This window comes from Capra hircus, chromosome 8 (assembly GCF_001704415.2).
Source record: "Capra hircus breed San Clemente chromosome 8, ASM170441v1, whole genome shotgun sequence".
Lineage (NCBI taxonomy): Eukaryota > Metazoa > Chordata > Mammalia > Artiodactyla > Bovidae > Capra > Capra hircus.
The window spans coordinates 29,361,340-29,373,424 of record NC_030815.1 but is presented as its reverse complement, the minus strand read 5'-3'; the positions used below and the strand labels follow the sequence as shown (position 1 = coordinate 29,373,424).

Below are 12,085 nucleotides of genomic sequence, written 5' to 3'. Positions count from 1 at the left end.
ATTGTCACCCTGCTTATTTAACTTATATGCAGAGTACATCATGAGAAACGCTGGGCTGGAAGAAGCACAAGCTGGAATCAAGATTAACGGGAGAAATATCAATAACCTCAGATATGCAGATGACACCACCCTTATGGCAGAAAGTGAAGAACTAAAGAGCCTCTTAATGAAAGTGAAAGAAGAAAGTGAAAAAGTTGGCTTAAAACTCAACATTCAGAAAACTCTACTTACCAAAAAAAATTACCAAAAACTCTTAACCAAAAACAATCAATATTCTAATAATAAGAAAGACGTGTTTTTCCATTGCTTCTTGTCATTCACCTCTATTTTTTAACATTTTCGACTTTAATAAGACGTATTAATGCGCTGATTTTTCTCGATGATAAAGTGCCATTGTTTTTAGTGTGTTTGAGAAACTGAAACTGAGTCCTAATGTTCCACTACAGTAAAATAAAATGCCTTCATTCCTTAATACAAAAGTAAAACTGAGCTTAGAGGACAACTGGCTGGTAATACAAATAGCTCTTCCTTTGCCTTCCCTGTTATGTCTGGTAGAACTGATAACATCACTATGTAGTTTTCTACACTGAGAAAGACTTTATTTACTCACATTCAATTACAATTCCTGAAAAAAAAGCTCCATGGAGACATTACTAGACTTCTCAATTCATTTCTTCACTAATACATGACATTATTTTACCCATGTGCTTTTCCACAGGCTCTGAATCCATCTCTATGAATTAGAGAAATCAGGCAGTGAGTAAAAAGAAGTACAAAATTTTATGATTCACTGATTACTTCTTAAGAACCTACCTGTTAAGCTGATGGTTCCATGTTTGCATTTTTAAATGCTTAAATTTCTTTCATTAAGCAAAACACCCCAGAGGTAGGCAATGTGACACAGTAATTAATTCATTTAAAATACACTCTAGTTCATTTATTTCAACTATGGCTTCAAAAGTATGTTAAATTAAACAGAAATCACAACAGTTTAAAAGGACTTAATATAATCCTATTGTTTGATCTCCAAATGAGGAATTCTGGAATAGTACTACACCAAATATTATGCTGGAGAAGGCAATGGCACCCCACTCCAGTACTCTTGCCTGGAAAATCCCATGGACGGAGGAGCCTGGTAGGCTGTAGTCCATGGGGGTCGCAAAGAGTCAGACACTGAGCAACTTCACTTTCACTTTTCACTTTCATGCATTGGAGAAGGAAATGGCAACCCACTCCAGTGTTCTTGCCTGGAGAATCCCAGGGATAGGGGAGCCTGGTGGGCTGCCTTCTATGGGGTCGCACAGAGTCAGACACGACTGAAACAACTTAGCAGCAGCAGCAAATATTATGCTAAAAGTATGGATTTATACATTTTTGGTTCTATTTTGATATAATTTTACTAATACTTCTTCAGGTATCTTTAACATGTTAATGGGTCTTAAATTATTTACAAACTTAGCATATTCCAAATAAGCATGGGACAGCTAAAATAAGGCTTAAAGAGTTTGGCCCAACTTCCTGGTTGCTCAGATGTTAAGGAGTCTGCCTGTAATGAGGGAGACCCAGGTTCAATCCCTGCGTAGGGAAGATTCTCTGGAGAAGGAAATGGCAACCCACTCCAGTATTCTTGCCTGGAAAATCCAATAGATGGAGTAGCCTGGTAGGCTACAGTCCATGGGGGTCGCAAAGAGTCAGACACGACTGAGTGACTTCACTTCACTTCACCTGGTTGTACAGATGAAAAATGCCATTGGTCACTGACCTACCCATGAAACCACAGCTAGATAGTGACCGAGTTTTTCTTTCCACAACACCAAATTATTTGGTTCTTTCTTTCTAACTGATTTCTCATCTTATCTTTTCAAAAATAGTTTTTGCCATGACAACACAGCACACCTATGGCAAAATAAAGCAACTCTCTGGATTTTATTCTTAAAAAAAAATCTGAGGAGTTGGAAGGATTTAACAAGACATTACATCAACAGCCTTTAGTCAAGGAATGGCATGTACTGAACAGACATCAAATGAAAATTATTATTACTTTTTACTTCAAGGAAGGTAGTGAATATTTAAAGTACGCATATTAGCATAACAGATCTTGGATCCATTTGACAAATACTTTTAATCTGTGTGCTTAATTATACTTACTGGTCTTTATTTTATAGTGTAACTTTACACTATGGTTTATGACCCGCCCACAACGACCTTGACTTTTTTTCCTCTTGTACTTTTATAGATGGCTATACTGAAATATTTTCAAATAATAGCCAGTCAGGTTCCCTTCGCCCTAGAGGTACAGACATCCTCCACTGACTCACAAAGGATCTTAATACATGACCCAAATACAGCTTGAAAAAGACCACAGCATTAAATGGTTAAAATCCAGTGGCCTATTATAGTGAATGGTAACAAGTGCAAACTGCTGCCATCCATAAGCCATTTTCTCAAAACCACTCTTGGATCTGGGGGAGGGAGGAAGAAGGTCAGCAAAGGAGCAAGTTGTTTCTCCTCTCGCAAATCCTCTGAAGCCTCACCCCAGCGATCTGGGAATGAATGAAGAGCTGCGATGGCAGGAACAAATCCCAGATCTCTAGCAGGTCTCCGGGCGTGGGTACAGAGAAGGGAAACTAGAGTTCATACGTGAGAAGCTCAGGGCACAGATTTTTTACACCACACAAACAAAAAACTACCCCAAACCAACTAGACTGGAACAGGAAACCACCAAACAACCAGTAATGGGAGGGGCAGCTGGCGGGTGGCTGCAGCTCCCTGGCTGAAGATGCTGGGAGAAAGGCCAGACCCTAGGGGGGCAGGGCACGGAGAAGACCCGGGGCTCTGAGCGGGGGTGAGGGCAGGTGAGGGCAGGGGAGAGCGTGCGGGGCAGGGCGCGGGGCTGGGGCGGGCGCCGGGCTGCCGTGGCGTCCCGCGCCTGCACACACACTCACCGGCGCCGGGGGCTCGCTCTCCCCGCTACTGCTCTCGCGGCTGCAGGCGGCTCTTCCCCCTTCACCTCCGCCTCCTCCTTCTCCTCTAGTCCCGCCGCCGCCGCCCAGCCGGGCTTGCGCTCCCCTTCCGCTTCCGGAGCCAGAGCGCCGGGCCGGCGGGATAGGTGCACCCGCCCGCGCGGTGGAGTGACCGGTTGCGGTTGCTGCCGTGGTCCCCACTGCGCGCCCGGGAGCCGCGATGGGAGCCGCCGAGGGCCCAAAGACCAGAAATCGCGCTTGGGGCGGGCGGAGACTCGCCGCGGCCACGTGCCCCCGGACGGCCGCTACCCAACACTAGCACCTGACGCACCTCGGCGCCGCCGCCCTCCCTGGCTGCCACCTTCCCAGCTTTGCCCAGGCCCTCCTCCTTACACACCGTCCCCAGTCTCCTGAGTGACTGGAGAGGGGCCTTTCTTTAAAGATCGCCTTTATCCTCTTTCCTTCGAAAGGGCTGTCCTGCGTGCCTCTCTACCCCTCACACTGGATGGCCCCTGGTACCTTGCCTCAAATTACAGTACCCAGCATCATTATGCTCAGGAAACGTGTTAGAAACGCGCCATTTTAGGCCTGCTGAATGAGTATCTGCATTTTAAGAAGGGTTACAAGTGATGCCTACACGTGCACCTTGAAGATTGAAAAGCACTGGACTCTAGTGAACGGTCTTGCCCACTTCAGACCCTCTGTACCAAGAGCCAAAGTTGCCCAAGACAGCCAAGATTTTTCTTTTTCCTGTCGGCAACCAAAAGTCGCAGTGAAACAAGCTTTACTTTGTGTTTGTCATCCAAAAGTTACTGGCTTTCCCATCCCTGCAACATACGAAAAACACATTGATTCAACACTGCAAATAATCCACCTCTCAATCTCAGTTCGTATCTTCGCCCAACACCAAAGATAAAACCTTTACTCTCTCCCTCACCTCTGCTGAACAGGTCTTTGGGAAGGTTAAAAAGTTTTCAGTATGCTGGATCCTTGTGCCTGTCTTCCACAGGAGAAATAATGTGTGGAATGAGGGGAAAAAAATTCTACTTGCTGAACTCTAAGGAGAAGGCAATGCACCCCACTCCAGTACTCTTGCCTGGAAAATCCCATGGACAGAGGAGCCTGGTGGCCTGCAGTCCAGGGGGTCGCTGAGAGTTGAACAGGGCTCAGTGACTTCACTTTCACTTTTCACTTTCATACATTGGAGAGGGAAATGGCAACCCACTCCAGTGTTCTTGCCTGGAGAATCCCAGGGAAGGCAGAGCCTGGTGGGCTGCCATCTATGGGGTCGCAGAGAGTCAGACACGACTGAAGCAACTTAGCAGTAGCAGCAGCAGCTGAACTCTAAAATCTGAACTCTACAGAATGGCATTGAACGCTGTTCACAAACTGGTCCCTACCTTTCCCTCCAGTCTTATCTCTACCTATCTTGCTTCTGAATCTACCCTTCCTAAAAGGCCCTCCATCTTCCTCTCATGATCTTAATTCTATCCAGACCTGGGACTCAGCTCAAATCCTGCCAGCCCAGAGTTCCTCTCTCTCAATATCACACACATTGTAGTTTAGTTTGGACCCTTATGTTACCTTGTTTTGCTAGGTATTTTCAAACGTGTTATGTCCTGCTTTCTGAATTAGTAACAAATATAAGACCTTGCAATCTTAAAGGCTTACATTGGTGGTTATCAAAGTGTGGTTCCCATACCAGCAGCATCAGAATCACCTTGGAACTTATGAGAAATTCATGTTCTCCAGCTGTACCCAGACCTACTGACATAGAAACTTTGGGGGAGAAGCCCAACAATCGGTGTTTTAATAGATCTGGGAAAGACTAGAGATCTCTTCAAGAAAATCAGAGATACCAAGGGAACATTTCATGCAAAGATGGGCTCAAAAAGGACAGAAATGGTATGGACCTAAGAGAAGCAGGTATTAAGAAGAGGTGGCAAGAATACACAGAAGAACTGTACAAAAAAGATCTTCATGATCAAGATAAACATGATGGTGTGATCACTCACCTAGAGCCAGACATCCTGGAATGTGAAGTCAAGTAGGCCTTAGAAAGCATCACTACAAACAAAGCTAGTGGAGGTGATGGAATTCCAGTGGAGCTATTTCAAATCCCGAAAGATAATGCTGTGAAACTGCTGCACTCAATATGCCAGCTAATTTGGAAAACTCAGCAGTGGCCACAGAACTGGAAAAGAACAGATTTCATTCCAATCCCAAAGAAAGGCAATGCCAAAGAATGCTCAAACTACCTCACAATTGCACTCATCTCACATGCTAGTGAAGTAATGCTCAAAATTCTCCAAGCCAGGCTTCAGCAATACGTGAACCGTGAACTTCCAGATGTTCAAGCTGGTTTTAGAAAAGGCAGAGGAACCAGAGATCAAATTGCCAACATCCACTGGATCATGGCAAAAGCAAGAGAGTTCCAGAAAAACATCTATTTCTGCTTTATTGACTATGCCAAAGCCTTTGAGTGTGTGGATCACAATACACTGTGGAAAATTCTGAAAGAGATGGGAATACCAGACCACCTGACCTGCCTCTTGTGAAACCTGTATGCAGGTCAGGAAGCAACAGTTAGAACTGGACATGGAACAACAAACTGGTTCCAAATAGGAAAAGGAGTACATCAAGGCTGCATATTGTCACCCTGCTTATTTAACTTCTATGCAGAGTACATCATGAGAATTGCTCAGCTGGAAGAGCCACAAGCTGGACTCAAGATTGCCAGGAGAAATATCAATAACCTCAGATATGCAGATGACACCACCTTTATGGCAGAAAGTGAAGAGGAACTAAAAAGCCTCTTGATGAAAGTGAAAGAGGAGAGTGAAAAAGGTGGCTTAAAACTGAACATTGAGAAAATGAAGATCATGGTATCTGGTCCAATCACTTCATGGAAAATAGATGGGGAGACAGTGGAAACAGTGTCAGACTTTATTTTGGGGGCTCCAAAATCACTGCAGATTGTGATTGCAGCCATGAAATTAAAAGACACTTACTCCTTGGAAGGAAAGTTATGACCAACCTAGATAGCATATTCAAAAGCAGAGACATTACTTTGCCAACAAAGGCCCATCTAGTCAAGGCTATGGTTTTTCCAGTGGTGATGTATGGAAGTGAGAGTTGGACTGTGAAGAAAGCTGAGCGCCAAAGAATTGATACTTTTGAACTGTGGTGTTGGAGAAGGCTTTTGAGAGTCCCTTGGACTGCAAGGAGATCCAACCAGTCCATTCTAAAGGAGATCAGTCCTTCATGTTCATTGGAAGGACTGATGCTAAAGCTGAAACTCCAATACTTTGGCCACCTCATGTGAAGAGTTAACTCACTGGAAAAGACCCTGATGCTGGGAGGGATTGAGGGCAGGAGGAGAAGGGGACGACAGAGGATGAGATGGCTGGATGACACCACCGACTCAATGGACATGAGTTTGAGTAAACTCTCGGAGTTGGTGATGGACAGGGAGCCCTGGCATGCTGCAATTCGTGGGGTGGCAGAGTTGGACACAACTGAGCGACTGAACTGAACTGAACTGAATGCATGCTCATTTTAAAAGGACTAAGTTGGAGTGCTACCCTGGTGGCTCATTGGTAAAGAATCTGCCTGGCAGTGCAGGAGACATGGGTTCAATCCCTCATCTGGAAGATCGCACATGCTGAGGAGCAACAAAGCCACTGTGCCACAACTGTTGAGCCTGTGCTGCAGAGCCAAGAGCCACAGCTATTGAAACCGCATGCCCTAGAGCCCATGCTCTGCAACAAGAGAAGCCACCACAATGAGAAGCCTGCACACCACAACTAGAGAGTAGCCCCTGCTTGCCACAACTGGAGACAAGCCCATGCAGAAATGAAGACTCAGCACAACCAAAAATAAATAAGTAAATAAATAGAAAATTAATGAGTTGGAATATTACCTGTTAATCCCAAAGGAACTCATTGATAGGAGTTGATTTGGCTATATGCAAGGTTTTTTGCTTTTCAGATGGAGAACTAAGCTCCTTCATTCACAAATAGCTAGGTTTGAAGGTTGTCACACTTTTGCTTTTGGAAGAATTATCATTGTTTATCATAATGCTTTTGATGTAGTAGGATTTTTATAACTGGATTTGTTTGAAAAGAAAGAGGTCATAGTGATAGTCACTTTGAGGAAGAGGAAACATGTGACATTTTACCCCCCCCCCTTAAACCCTGGTACTGAAGTGCATATTATTTGGCTGTCTCTTAGTATACCCTTGCGAAAGAGAATAATTTGTGGCAAATGATCTCAACAGGTGCCAAAATGAGACTTAGTTGATGAGCATGTGAATGCACATGACATGGGAGTGTATTGCTATTCACGCATCTTTAAAATATTATTAGTCAAATCAGTTCCACAGAGAATTTTCTAAGGAAGGCAAGGAAGGAGATAAGTGGCAGGAAAAACATTCTCAAAATCATGAACGTTTTCTCTCTTTTTTGCAGGGGCAGTTAAGAAGTATCATCAAGGACCTATCCCTTACACTGAAAGTCAGGTCATAATTTTATCATTCACGCTAAACATTGACTATATTGTGCTGCAACATATACACTTAGAAACCATGTTATACAGAGAGGATAGGAAGATATGGCATCATGTAATCTTTTTGAGGAGCTTTTCAACGTACTCTTAGAGAAGACATATGCCATGCACTATTTTTTTCCCCTCCAGAATTCTTGTTTTCATGGTGCCTGTGACTGACTGAACCATGATTATTAATCAAACTAATATTTATCTGGGAATAGAAAAAAGTAGAAAGGACAAGTAGCACTGCTGCCACTGCCAATTTGGCTTCTCAACAAAGGCACAGTCAGGGCATTTATGTGGATAAACTCAGCCAACGACTGTGCTTCTGTGCCTTGACTGGGGAGGACAGAATTTCACTGCAATTTCCCAAAGTCAGAACAAGTGCAGTCCAGAGTTTAATCAGTACTGGCTAATAGCCCTTGGCAGCTTGGGATGGATAGCGTTCTCCACCTGCCCAGCTGGGTACCATGCCCTAAGCACCCACATTTGATGCACATTCATGATTTCTTGGTTGCTTATAGTCATCTCCCCCATCTGTTTGAGTGGCAGAGTGCCCATTCCACAACAGTCTAATATTTGAATAGTTGTTCTTAACCTCTTTGGGGTTATGCATCTCTTTGAGCATCTGCAGAAAGTCATAGACTCTCTTCCTAACAAAATACACAAGTATATAAACATGTACATACATGTTTTATACCTTTAGATTTATACCTAGAGTTTCCCAAAATGCTCTACCTTTCCGTGTTCCCAGAGAACCACAAAGAATTAATAAGTTTCACATTAAGAACTTTCCCTAGGAAATAGAGAGTAGGTAAAATAACTCTTTCCCCCCCAAAAATATTAATGATAACTCCAAAAAACACTGCATTCTTAGGAGACAGAAGAAAAGCAATGCTAACCAGAGGTATGGACAAGTTACTACGGGAAGTGCTAAAGAAGCAGCTAACAGTGTCAACGAGATGATTCGGGGTGGGTTCACAGAGAAAGTTCTTCCAACAGATAAGTGAGAGTAAGATTTTGATTAGACAGAGGCTCCCTCCAGGATGTGGGAAAGTGTAAGCAAAGGTATGGAGGTGTAGAAGTGCAAGGGTCCCTCTGCTAAGTCACTTCAGTCGTGTCCGACTCTATGCGACCCCATAGACGGCAGCCCACCAGGCTCCACTGTCCCTGGGATTCTCCAGGCAAGAACACTGGAGTGGGTTGCCATTTCCTTCTCCAATGCATGAAAGTGAAAAGTGAAAGTGAAGCTGCTCAGTTGTGTCAGCTCTTCGCAACCCCATGGACTGCAGCCCACCAGGCTCCACCATCCCTGGGATTCTCCAGGCAAGAACACTGGAGTGGGTTGACATTTCCTTCTCCAATGCATGAAAGTGAAAAGTGAAAGCGAAGTCACTCAGTCATGTCCAACTCTTAGCGACCCCATGGACTCCAGCCTTCCAGGCTCCTCTGTCCATGGGATTTTCTAGGCAAGAGTACTGGAGTGGGTTGCCATTGCTTTCTCTGGTGTGGCTCAAATGTAAAACACAGAGAAAGACAGAGAGGAGAATGGAAAGGTAGAAAAAAGCCCAATTATGGTGAGCTTCAAAGACAATGAGATTTCCAGTGAGTCATTAAGCTTCCAGAGTAATAGACCGGCCAACAGGGTCCGTATAATCAAAGCTATGATTTTTCCAGTAGTCGTGTATGGATGTGAGAGTTGGACCATAAAGAAGGCTGGGTACCAAAGACTTGATGTTTTTGAACTGTGTTGTTGGAGAACACTCTTGAGAGTCCCTTGGACTGCAAAGAGATCAAACTAGTCAATCCTAAAGGAAATCAACCCTGAATATTCATTGGAAGGACTGATGCTGAAGCTGAAGCTCCAATCCTTTAGCCACCTGATGCGAAGAGCCGACTCATTGGAAAAGACCCTGATGCCGGGGAAGATAGAAGGCAGGAAGAGAAGGGAACGGCAGAGGGCGAGATGGTTGGATGGCATCACCAACTCAATGGACATGCGTTTGGGCAAACTCCAAGAGATGGCGAAGGGCAGGGAAGCCTGGCATGATGCAGTCCATGAGGTTACAAAGAGTTGGACACAATTGAGCAACTGAACAACAATAATAGACCTGCTGTACTCTGGAAAGACTTTTTGCGAGGGCAGTAGCATTATCAAAAGTTGTGGGGAGGTGTGGGGTTTTGGGAAAAGCTCTAAATATTCTAAAATGGAACCTATGAGAGAAGCCACATGACTTTGCTTCAAGCTCTTAAGTTGCTTGGTGTTTGCTCTAGAAGTGCCTACAAATTTAAACCAAGATGAACTAAAATGCTTACAACTGTTTAGGTGGGGAAATGTATCCCAGTGAATGATCAGGTGAGTTTAGAGTCTAAGATGCTGAAAGAGTTAAAATCTATTTGGAATTGAAAGAGCGAAAATTAACTTGGATTGAAAACAGGAAAAAAAAAAAAAAAGCCCTGCCACTAATCAGGCTGGGAGGACAGACACAGATGAAGGCAGCTGCAACGTTAATAGAAAACACTATTTCTGCCAAGGTCATGCAGCAGTTAGAAATTACAATAATGCCACGTGCTCTTTTCATTTCTTACTAGGGATACCCAATTGCTCAGTCTTCTTGACACCTTCACTTGCTGACAACACCCAATTCCTAGTAAATTCCCTCTTTTTCAAATCGTACTGCAGAACAACCACCAGTGGGAAACTGACCGCTGCTTCCCTCAGACCATCTTCAGAGTCCATCAGTAAAAGCCCAGTTCACAAAGATGCTTACTTCCACCCACCCGCCTAGTGGCAGGCACTCCTCTGATGTGTTCTCCCTTTTCCAAGGCAACAAATCTGCTTTTGTTATGCTGCAGACTTGTTCCTGGTAGTTCTGGGCTGAGTAAGTTTTAAGAGCCCATTTGATTATGAAAGCCACATGTTGTCAGGACTCAACAGTCAAGATTCTTCAGGAGAGAGGTCTCCCTTTTTGTGTCAAAGACACAGCAAAATAGCTGCCATCCTCAGCAAGCAGACTCAGCGGTTTCCTACGTGGATTCTTCCAACATGGGAGGAAGCGATGCTTTGGGCAGAGCCTGGCCTGAGCCTTTGGAGAAACATGGATTGAAGTAGAAGGCTTTTTATTGCTTTTAAAAAACTATTTTTGTGAGTGGTATTTCAGAAAACAGCTTATTCTAAGTAAACAGGATTAACAGAGTTCCAAGACAGAAATAAAATGGGCCTAGAAAGATGATGGCAAGTTCTGCCCTGATTCAATGCAAAGAACACATTAAAAATAGGGCAATTTTGATGATGCTGACCTCTTTGCATGATGGAGAAAGACTGAGTGAGATGTTCTTTGAGAGATGTTATTGTGAAGAAAATAGCAAAAAGAGATGGAGAAAACTGACAAGACCATAAGAACAGAGAAGCAGAATACAAGTCAGAATTGGAAACTTGAACAAATTGAAGGGCAAGAGGACCAGGAAAATCAAGAGTCCAAATAGGAGGGCTATCTTTGCTAGAAAAGAAACAGTTGCTTAATTCTCAGTCAGAAGCAAAGAAGAGCCAAAGGATGACCAAGCGGGAAATTTTGATGGGGACAGGAGGAAAACTAAGGGTTAAAACGGAATGGCTTCCATCTTTGTGTAGAAACAAGAACAGGAGGTGCTGAAAGTGAAGTCCCTCAGTTGTGTCCATCTCTTTGCAACCCCATGGACTATACAGTCCACGGAATTCTCCAGGCCAGAATACTGGAGTGGGTAGCCTTTCCCTTCTCCAGGGAATCTTCCCAACCCAGGGATCAAACCCAGGTCTCCCACATTGCAGGCGATTCTCTACCAGCTGAGCCACAAGGGAGCCAGGAGATGCTAGGCTCTCTGAAAGGAAGAGAAAACATGAGACTGTTTAGCACCAGGAATGGTGACGAGGAGACCGAAAGGGACGGCCCATGTGCCTCATGTGGCGAGAATGCTGACTAGGAGAAGAACATCATTACTGAGTCCTTCAAAGAAAACCTAGGTGCCAGAGGTAATGAAAATAGTACTTTCAGCTGTTGTGCATAATCGTATTTATGGCTGTAAAACACTTTAGAGACTTAACTTTTGTTGGTTTCCAAGCCTACTAACTCAACGGACCTGCTTTGGGTTCATGGAATCTACATCTAATAGCTTAAAAAAAAAAAGAGGACACCTGATATTTCACCTTTTGACACCTGCAATGCCACAGCAGGGAGCCACAGCCTTCAGTGGTAAAAATATAGCTGACATGGGTGGAATAGCAGAGATGCCAGGGAAAATTCCATAGGCAATGCAGGTTTAGAGTGTTACAATGGAGAAGAGCATGAAGCAAGCAAATGCATAATTGAGGAATTCAGTGCAAGAGATGGTGAAAGATTAATGAACAGCTAGAATACACTGACCACATCTTCAGCTTATTAAATACCTGTGCTGCTTTGGAGAGCAACGCCTGCCACACTGATAGAGATGCATACCATATGCACACACGTCTTTGTTCTTTGCTCTTTTAATCAAGCAGTAAGTTTCTTGTGGGCTTCCCTGGTGGCTCCATGGTAAAGGATCTGCCCGTCAATGTA

At 44.1% G+C, this 12,085-nt stretch overlaps 1 protein-coding gene across 3 annotated transcripts in view; it reads right to left on the bottom strand.

The window, feature by feature from the left end:
- The window catches only part of ZDHHC21 (zinc finger DHHC-type containing 21), a 69,229-nt gene extending 66,048 nt beyond the window's left edge, over positions 1 to 3,181 (bottom strand). For all 3 annotated transcript variants that reach the window (XM_018051948.1, XM_018051947.1, XM_018051949.1), the window contains exon 1: positions 2,946 to 3,181. The gene's annotated coding sequence lies outside the window, so the exon portion shown is untranslated. The remainder of the gene's footprint in view (positions 1 to 2,945) is intronic.